We start from the raw sequence: 8,801 nt of genomic DNA, 5'->3' as shown, positions 1-8,801 counted from the left end.
ATGTTCACCCAAGGTTGTCAACTCCCCCTGCATTTTTATTCCTGACAATCTGCAAACTTTTTATTGACAACCAAACTTCTTACCTGACGTGTTTTACATAATGTAAATGTAACTCTTCTGCTAGGCCCTGAATAAGGACCAGGTTCAAACTTAGGGGTTTAATGCCAATGATAGTAAAAAAAGTTTGGTTGTTAGTAAAAGGTCTGAAGACTTTAGATTTTACACCTTACTGTCCCTACACCAGCAGTCCCCCTACTCACCCAGATATCCCCAACTGCAGCCTGTACTATGCTGTCAGCCTCCCTTTCCCCAGCTTGGCATAGACCTTCACCCACCTCTATGTAGCTCTGTCCTACCCGCATACCCCCTCCCTCTCCTGCACAGGGCTATTCAGCCCTGCCTACCTGTGTCCTGGCAGTGTTACAGGCTGGGGACTTGACACAGCACCAGGCATGTGTGGACTGAGTTAAGGAGGCAAAAGGACATTCTTCAAAAAATGGAAGGTGTACTCAAACGAGGAAAACAGAAAAGTTCACACATTCTGGTAGGGAAAGTGTAGAAGTGAAATAAGGCAGGTCAGAAAAGAATTTGAGGAGTATCTAGCAAAAGATGATCAAGTTAAATTTAAAAACTTAAAAATACATCAGAAGCAGAAAGCAAGCTAGAGAATCAGTGGGACCATTAGGCGACCAGGGTGTAAAAGGGATGCTAAGGCCATAACAGAGATGCTAAACAAATTCTTTGCATTGGTGTTTACTGCAGAAGATACTGGGGAAATTGTGTACTGTTCTGGTTCCCACATTTCAAAAAGGATATAGAAGAATTAGATAAGGTACAGAACAGGGCAACCACAATGCCTGAAGCAGCTGTCATAGCAGGAAAGATTAAAAAGGCTAGAACTCTTGAGTTTGGAAAGGAGAAGGTTGAGGGAGGATATGACAAGAGGTCTATAAAATCATGAAGGGCATGGATCATGTGAACTGAGAACTAAGGAAGCAAGCACTGAAATTAGTCAAAAATTAATTTAACACCAACAAGAGAGATTCCCCCCCCCCCAACATGTAGTTAACTTGTGGAATTTATTGCCACAGGAGAAGGTGGAGGCAGATACTATAGTCAGGTTCAAAAAAGGACTGGATAAATTCATGGATGGTGGATCTGTTAATGGCTATTGAACAGAACAGTTGGAAATGGTTTCTCTGGCACTCTAACCCAATAAATGGTGGATACCAGGGAGAGTATCGAATAGGGGATAGATCACTCTAAAGATAACCAGTTTGATGCTCTACCTGTATAGCTTCCCCTTCTCTCACAGCCAGAGACAAGATACTGGGCTAGATGCACCATTATTCTGATCAAGTATGGCACTTCTTATGTTACATTACTGGCATGTTTTTATGGACAGTTCTGTTTATGCTCTATATACAACCATAACTCTGGAAAAATCTTTTTTTTGTCTTCATTTTGCCTTTCACAAACAAGACGTATATTATATTCAGGGACATGTATGTAAAAAAAAAATACAAGTACAACAATTTTTGACACCTGCTTTTCTAACGTTTAACAGCTCATCCTGCAGACTATTTTTCTGAGACATTTCTACGCATGAAGTAAAGTGGTTTCTTATAGGTCATACATACTGTTCATCGAGAAAGGTATTTTTGCCTGGCTGGGTAGTGTTTATCTATAGGTAAGTCAATATGGAAGCTTTTACCAGTATTATAGTATCATTTAAGAATGTGATTTTTGGCAAAGTTTTGAAACTGGCAAAAGCTCCTAGAGTAGAAGGAGTACTGGCAAAAAAGTGTTTTTGTTGGTGCAGGTTTAGCTCGGGTATTTACAATAATTAATACCGGCAAAAGTACTTTTTTTGCCAAAAAAGCTATGTTGGCAAAGATGTTCTAGTACAGACCTGGCATAAGGGTGATTTTCAACACTTCACCTGTTTTGGTTACTAAATATTATTTTATTGGCCGTCATCTTCAGTGTGTATGAATAAAACATGGTTGCACACAATATATTCTCTGCCATAGGCTTTTTTTGTAGGGATTTTTTTTTGCAAGTTGGGGAGAGAAGAAATGTGTTTTGGACTGTATGAGAGAAACATATTTTACCCATGGTAAATATCTGCAGTTACAGTGCTTACTGTTTTTGCCTATATATGCATGAATATACATTTTGCCTATATATGCATGAATAAACAGTGGCATAATGGCCACAAATATTTTTCATGGAAATTGCTGCATAGCTAACCATTATGTGACTTTGAGCTTGCTGAGCCACTTTGTTAAAGTCATGCTTGGCTGGAGGCAACATGTTTTTATTTGTTTATTTTACAGCTAAAGATAAATGCTAGGAACAGCTGAGTAAGTTAGAAAACTAAAATCTACAGTAGTTCCCACTCTTTAGTGCTCATCTGATGGGAATCAAAACAAAGATGAGCTCTTGTCTAAAATGTATTCTCCCTTTAGTTACAAACCACTTGAAGTTGGTGGGGTAGGTTTCCAGGCATAACAAAACATCTCTTTGGCCTTCTATTGTTAGCTCTAAAGTAGTCTAAAGAAAAAAAAAAGCGATTGCCTATACCATAATTAAAAGCACGGCTGCCACTGCACATGTGTGATTGGCAGAAGGCAGGGGTAGTTTCTGGGAGCTGGCATGGCCAGGCAAGGCAGAGGATGTGGCTTTGTGGCATTGATGTGCTTCCAAAGTAGCACATTTATTCCAGAATACAGCTACTTTTATTCTGGAAGCTAGTGTCCCCACAGACAGCTCTTGCTGAATAGGTATTGCAGAATACTGCATTCTACTTTTTCTGTGGCTGTCAGCTTTCCCAAATAAAGGGGAGGAAACTAACTGGGAGCTGAGTGTTCAGTTCTTGTCACTTAAGTGTTAAATGTGCTTGGTCCCAACTTTCAGGCTATGTGAGCTGGAATTAAGCCCACAGATTCCAGTTTTGTCCTGAAACATCCACCCTGCAACTCTGTGATTGAACTATATAAACCTATCTGAGAACTGAATTGAGCTGCAGTGAAGCAAACTAAACTATGAAAAAATACACTGCCAAATAAATCGGTGACCATCTGCTATTGCTTTTGTCTGCATGTACATGTGGGTTTCCCCATGTACACAAACCCTTTGGTTAATTAAACACAGAAAATAGCTTATTAGCTACCTACATAATACTTAGCATTCCTTAGGGCTAACAACTGAAATAATCTTTACAGAAGATTTTGTTTAGAAAATGAGTCAAACTGTGGAAAACTACAAGAGTCTCATCGACTGGTTTTCAAAATAAAAAAATAGTTTGGGGAGAGCATAGATTTCAGTGATGTCTGGAAACAAGAGCTGACTGGTCAAATCTATTTTTAGAAAGGTACAAAGAATATGGAATCTTTTGAAACACCTACCGGAGACATCTGCAATGTAAACATCCAGCACACAATGATATAAAAACACGAGCCCATTCAGGCATTGTAATGGATTGATAAAAATATGTACATACCTAATAATCATTCACTGCCATGCAGAGGGCCCACACAAAGCCCATACACTACTTACATCCTGTTTTGAGGCTATAAGTAGAACTGAAGTGATGTGCATGCTTTCTTCCCCCCTCAGTCCTCTCTCTGCAGCTTAATTTCGAGATTTAAGGATCAATCCTAACACCATGGGGTAAAGTATGTTTGGATATTTACAGCTCTCATATATTTTGATGGATTTATTAACACACTGAAAAAGATATAGTAGTTTGATTAAATAATTTGATTAGTTTTTCTGGAAAGAGACAATATAGGGTCTAAACCTAACATCCTTTCATATACAGAAAAAAGCTATCTTGGATTTAGTAGGATTTTTTTTTAATATATGGAAGAACTGAAAAATTCTTAGGACAGAGATGGCCAATCTGTGCAAGGGTGTCACAGTTGACACAGGAAGCTTCTGTGTGTTATGCAGCAGACTGGGGAAGGGATAGGTAGCAGAGTGGCAGATTGGGCAGGGAGCACAAAGCAGAACATCAGAACAGGCAGGGGGCACAGGGCAGGAAGTAGAAAGCTGAGCAAATAAGGGAAAGAGATGGAGTGGTACTCAAGAAAGCTATGGGGTTAATTTGTAGCACACCAGCCAAGAAAGGTTGGCCCCCACTGTTTTAGGACAAAGATACCTCTATTGTGATGTGTGTAGTAAGGGCAGATTCCTTTTCTTTTTATGGCTATGTCTCAAAGTGACAATCAGAGTGAATCTGATTAAAAAAAGAAATTAAACTTTAAATGGTCTCACTGAGACGCAGGAAAATTGCTCACTGGTGAAGGGAGATACTTTCATCTTAAATGAGGGAGTTTGCCAGCCTTTTAAAACCATTTCAGTAATCTCTGAATATAGTGGAATTAATGAAGTTCTGCTGAGTGAACATGGGCAGAATACCCAGGGCTTCTGTGCACTGTGACTCTGTAACTGTTGATGGAGGACAGTTGATGGACGGGACATGGCTAATGTCCTGCTACCACCTAAAATCCTCGATCAGGTAAAAGGAAGAGGCTTGGTGGGAACAGAAATTCCATTCTCCTGATTCAGAGTGGTCAAATAAAGGAAAGGCTAGGCTCAACACAACAGATTATGCCAGAGACTTCCTGTGTTGCCTGGCTTGGGACAGAGGGTTGTGGGGGTAATTGATGTTTCTGTGTGGTCACTGAACCAAAAATTGGAGAAAGTTGTCCATAACCAAAATATATATTTTTAGTCTTTTTCTTGTCAAAACAAAACAAACTTATTTCCATTTTAGGAATTTACCATTAAAGCAAAATAACGAAGGACTGAAACACTGTTCACAAGAACAAGAAGCAGGATGAGGTGCTTCCACTGTCACTTCTTCCCAATAATACAACAGTGACTGCACTCATTCAGGAGGGAGGCCAGTCTTCTACCTGTCAAACCCACATCTGCCATCTCCTCCCTCTGGGGGGAGATATATTCAACATCTCAGACTGTGTCTGTCTTTCTCGCCCTATTACACATCTTTTCTATTTGAGGCAAGAACTACAGCCTCCTAGTACAGGAGGCTTTGCTCTCAGTCAGGGATCCCACATGCCAACATAACATATGTTACAAAAAAGGTAGGTGAATTATGTCCTCCATGATTCATGATGAAAACCCCTATGCAGAGACTGTGTAATTGGGCTCTGCATGGGAATAAGGATTTGCTCCAATTGTATAGGTATGTGGCTGATGTGTTCTAACTAGCTATAAAATGTTATGCCTGGATAACATAACTGTTGGTTCCAGAAGCACATGGAGTTAGAAAAACTCTGTTCTCATTCCTTTAGTATCTGTGAACTTCCTTCTCAGTTGTTGACTACAGATTTTGGTGCCGCCCATAGCTCACAATGAATAGCCTCTTTCTGCCTCACAGAGGAATGAGAGATTCAAAAACCAGTTATACAGGTTTGTTCTATTTTGGACATAGCAACTATTGCCTTTCACTCCTATCATTTTAAAGCTAAAGTTTTACCAAAACCCACCCTTTTTTACTCTTCCATATAGTTCTGCAGCATGGTGCACAAAAAAACAGAAAGTCAAGAATTTTTCTACACTGAGGACATGCATCCTCTCTTTCTAGAAGGCGAAACTCCAGCTACCACGCAAGCTCTCCCAGTTTCAGGTGTAATCATGGGCAGGCTGAGAGCAATTATGGGAAATGTAGTTTCTTCTTTCCCTACAGTCAGTTCAAACAGGTTGTGCTAAGCACTAGAGAGACTGCAAGTCCCAGAAGGCATTGCTACAAGCCTTGAGCTACACAAGGTGTGTGCTAAGCAGAGAATCTTACCTGTTGCAGGGACATTCCTCAAAGCCAGCACGGAAAGAGGAACTAAATATATCACAGATCTCCCAAACAATGCCATAATCTGGACCTGAAGGAAACCAGTTACTGCCAGTGAGTTTTTAAAATTAAGTTTATTATTATTTATACTTGGGAAGTGGTTGCACCATAGGGTGATAAGGGATTGTTTGCATATTGAGACAGCTGGATTAAATATTGGGAAAAGTTGTGAAATTTTATAGAACCAATCAATCATAAGGGGTTTTCCTTCTATCATGAATCCTATCTAGTGATGCTTTCACTCCCTTGTTAGCTTTCTAGTGGTCATATGCAGAACCCATGGGAATCAATTAAAAGATTCACGTGGTCTTAAACATACTTTGGGTCAGCTGAAAGTTTAGCAAGCCAGTGGTTTGGAGTACCCATTGAGAGACACTGAGCACGCTACTAATCTATATGATTTTAGGAAGAGGCACCCTGGAAGGGCAGCTTTAAAGGAAATAAGTAAATATGAACTTCAAAATCCTTATCCTTCATTAAAGGAAGGAAAGGTTAAAAGCTAAATATTCTCAAAAGCAAAAGATGGGAAACGGTAAGATAATGAAGTCATAACTTAGGCTAGGGACACAAATTAAACATAAATAGGTACAAGCAGTCAGAAGCCAATTCAAGTCCATAACACAACAGAAGTTTAGTGCACATAAATTGCTTTCAAAATTTCCAAAAACTGTTTAAGATAAACTTGGATGGCTGTAGCATCAGAATTAACTGATTTCTGTTAATTTAGTTTATTGAACTTCTGACTCAGATCCTCTCCAGATTCAAGTTAACTCACAGCCCTCCCAGCATCCCAGGATGCTTTGCACCTCCCCTGCAAATGCCACCATGAAGCCTGGGTGGGCTAGCCTTGGCCCAAGCTGTTTGCTTCAGCCAAGCAGGGAGGCTTGGTCTAGCACCCCACAGCTTCTGGCTGGAGCCACTGCAGGCATGTGGCTGCATTTCCAGAATCAAAAGTGAATGTCTGTTCACTACGTATCTATTTATCTGTGCAGTTTAGACTAATCTACAAAGATTGAATCAATTCAGCCTTGGGCTTTTTGACCGTCTGTACATGGCCTTAGTGATTCTCAACCAGGTTGCCATGGCACCCTGGAGAGCACTGAAAACTTTTCAAAGCTGCCATAGGGGGCTACACTATGTTAACACAATCAGGTATGCATACATAATTCACAAGATAAACCCACCAATTTCATATAGGAATACATAGTGCTAAAAACATTCTGACCTGTTGTGGTTGTTCTAAGTTCTTTGCAACAGAAGAATTGTTCTGTTATTTTAAAATATAATGAGCCGAGCTGGTCATTTTTTTTTCATATTTCAGTGAAAAATGTTCCTAAATTTCCCCCTATTTCTTCCAGTCAAAGAGCCAATTACAATTCTATTTAGAACTGCTAAAATTTGAAACACTGAATATTGATGAAAATCTGAAAACAACTGAGACTTCTTTGATTTTTAGACTGGCTTTGATTGTGATCTTTTATGGAAGACTATTGCCCCCATCTCTCAATTTTCAAGAATGAAATAGCTTCCCACTGAGTGGATTTAGGGTTATAGGGATTGTTGTTCTGGATCAGATGGACAGTGGCCAATGCCAGACACTGTTGAGGAAGGTATAAGGCTCTAGGTATACTAAATTGCACAGTCTACTGCTAAAGGGCATTATAAGTGGACATAATGACAGGTGATGCTTCAGGGCATAACATTTTTACCTTAGAAATATTAAAAAATGGATCGACATCTGCAGTTACACCAGTAATAACACAATGATGTCTTTGATCACTGATTGTTTGCCAAGCTAAGAAGAAGTCAGTGGGCATGCCTACATGTGGGCTTTAATGCGCAGTAGCCTATTTTACTGTGCATTAAAGTATCATTTAAAAAATTGTATGATTATGCTAATGCATAGTAAAATAGGCTACTGTGCATTAAGTGTCACTTAAAAACCGTGCACAGTCATTACTATGCAGCCTAATGCACCTTTCTTTATTACTTCACATTGGAGGTACTAAATTTAATGCGCATTAGGGAAAGTGCCTGAATGCACATGTAAATGCACCCAGTATATATTTAAATATGTTGCACTTGAAAATGTAATGTCCTTGTTTCCTTTTTATTATGGGGAAGGATTATTGGAGGATCAAATTGAACTTTTTTTTTGTTTTTCAGTTTTGAGTACAATCTTCTACCTTTTATTTTCTTATTTCTTTTTTTCATACTAAATAGTACATCAGATTCCTGGATTCAGACCCCATGCTGGTAAATAAGGTGTGAAGGGTAGGGAGACTGCAGGAGGGGACAAATGGGGAACTTCCACCAGGCTCCATCCCCTGCCTGCTCCCCCAGCCCCTCTGAGCACCCCCAAAGCCCTGCCCACTCTCAGCCCCATCAATGGCTGTCCCACCTGGCCCCAGCATCTTGGCACTTAAAAAAAAAGCACCCTGCACTCACCAGCTACTGCAGTGACTGTTGGGGCCTCTGGGGGCTCATGGCAGAGCCCCACCACACAGTGGGGGCAGCAGAGATCGCCCCCACCCCACCTGGCAGGAGCTGGTGAGTGCAGGGGGGGGGAATCTTTTTAAAGTGCCAGGACACTGGGGTCGGGCAGGGGATGGGGCCTGTTCGATTCGGAGATTTGGCGGTGACCGAATCTCCAAATCAGATTTGGCCAAATCAGTTCGGGACAGTGATTCAAATCACCAAATTGAAACACTGTCCCCTGAATCAGTCGAATCTGAATCCAAAGCAAGTACTAGCCACTTTGCACAGCCCTAAGAATTTACTACAATAAAACCTCTGCCATTGAGTTGCAAGGATGCAGTGTGGGGAATAGTAAGTAATTTATACATTGCAACAGGATAGATGAGGTTACCTAAAAAGAACCAGAACCAAGCACCCAGAACATCTAGTCATCAGCTCCCTAGAA

At 40.4% G+C, this 8,801-nt stretch overlaps 1 protein-coding gene across 2 annotated transcripts in view; it reads left to right on the top strand.

The window, feature by feature from the left end:
• The first annotated feature begins 5,796 nt into the window (after positions 1–5,796).
• MACC1 (MACC1, MET transcriptional regulator) overlaps positions 5,797–8,801 on the top strand; it is a 49,430-nt gene continuing 46,425 nt past the window's right edge. For both annotated transcript variants that reach the window (XM_019534356.1, XM_019534349.1), the window contains exon 1: positions 5,797–5,932. The gene's annotated coding sequence lies outside the window, so the exon portion shown is untranslated. The remainder of the gene's footprint in view (positions 5,933–8,801) is intronic.

Source organism: Crocodylus porosus, unplaced genomic scaffold, assembly GCF_001723895.1.
Source record: "Crocodylus porosus isolate Cpor-Errol unplaced genomic scaffold, CroPor_comp1, whole genome shotgun sequence".
In the NCBI taxonomy this organism is placed as follows: Eukaryota; Metazoa; Chordata; order Crocodylia; family Crocodylidae; genus Crocodylus; species Crocodylus porosus.
This window is presented reverse-complemented; position numbering and strand designations above follow the sequence as displayed.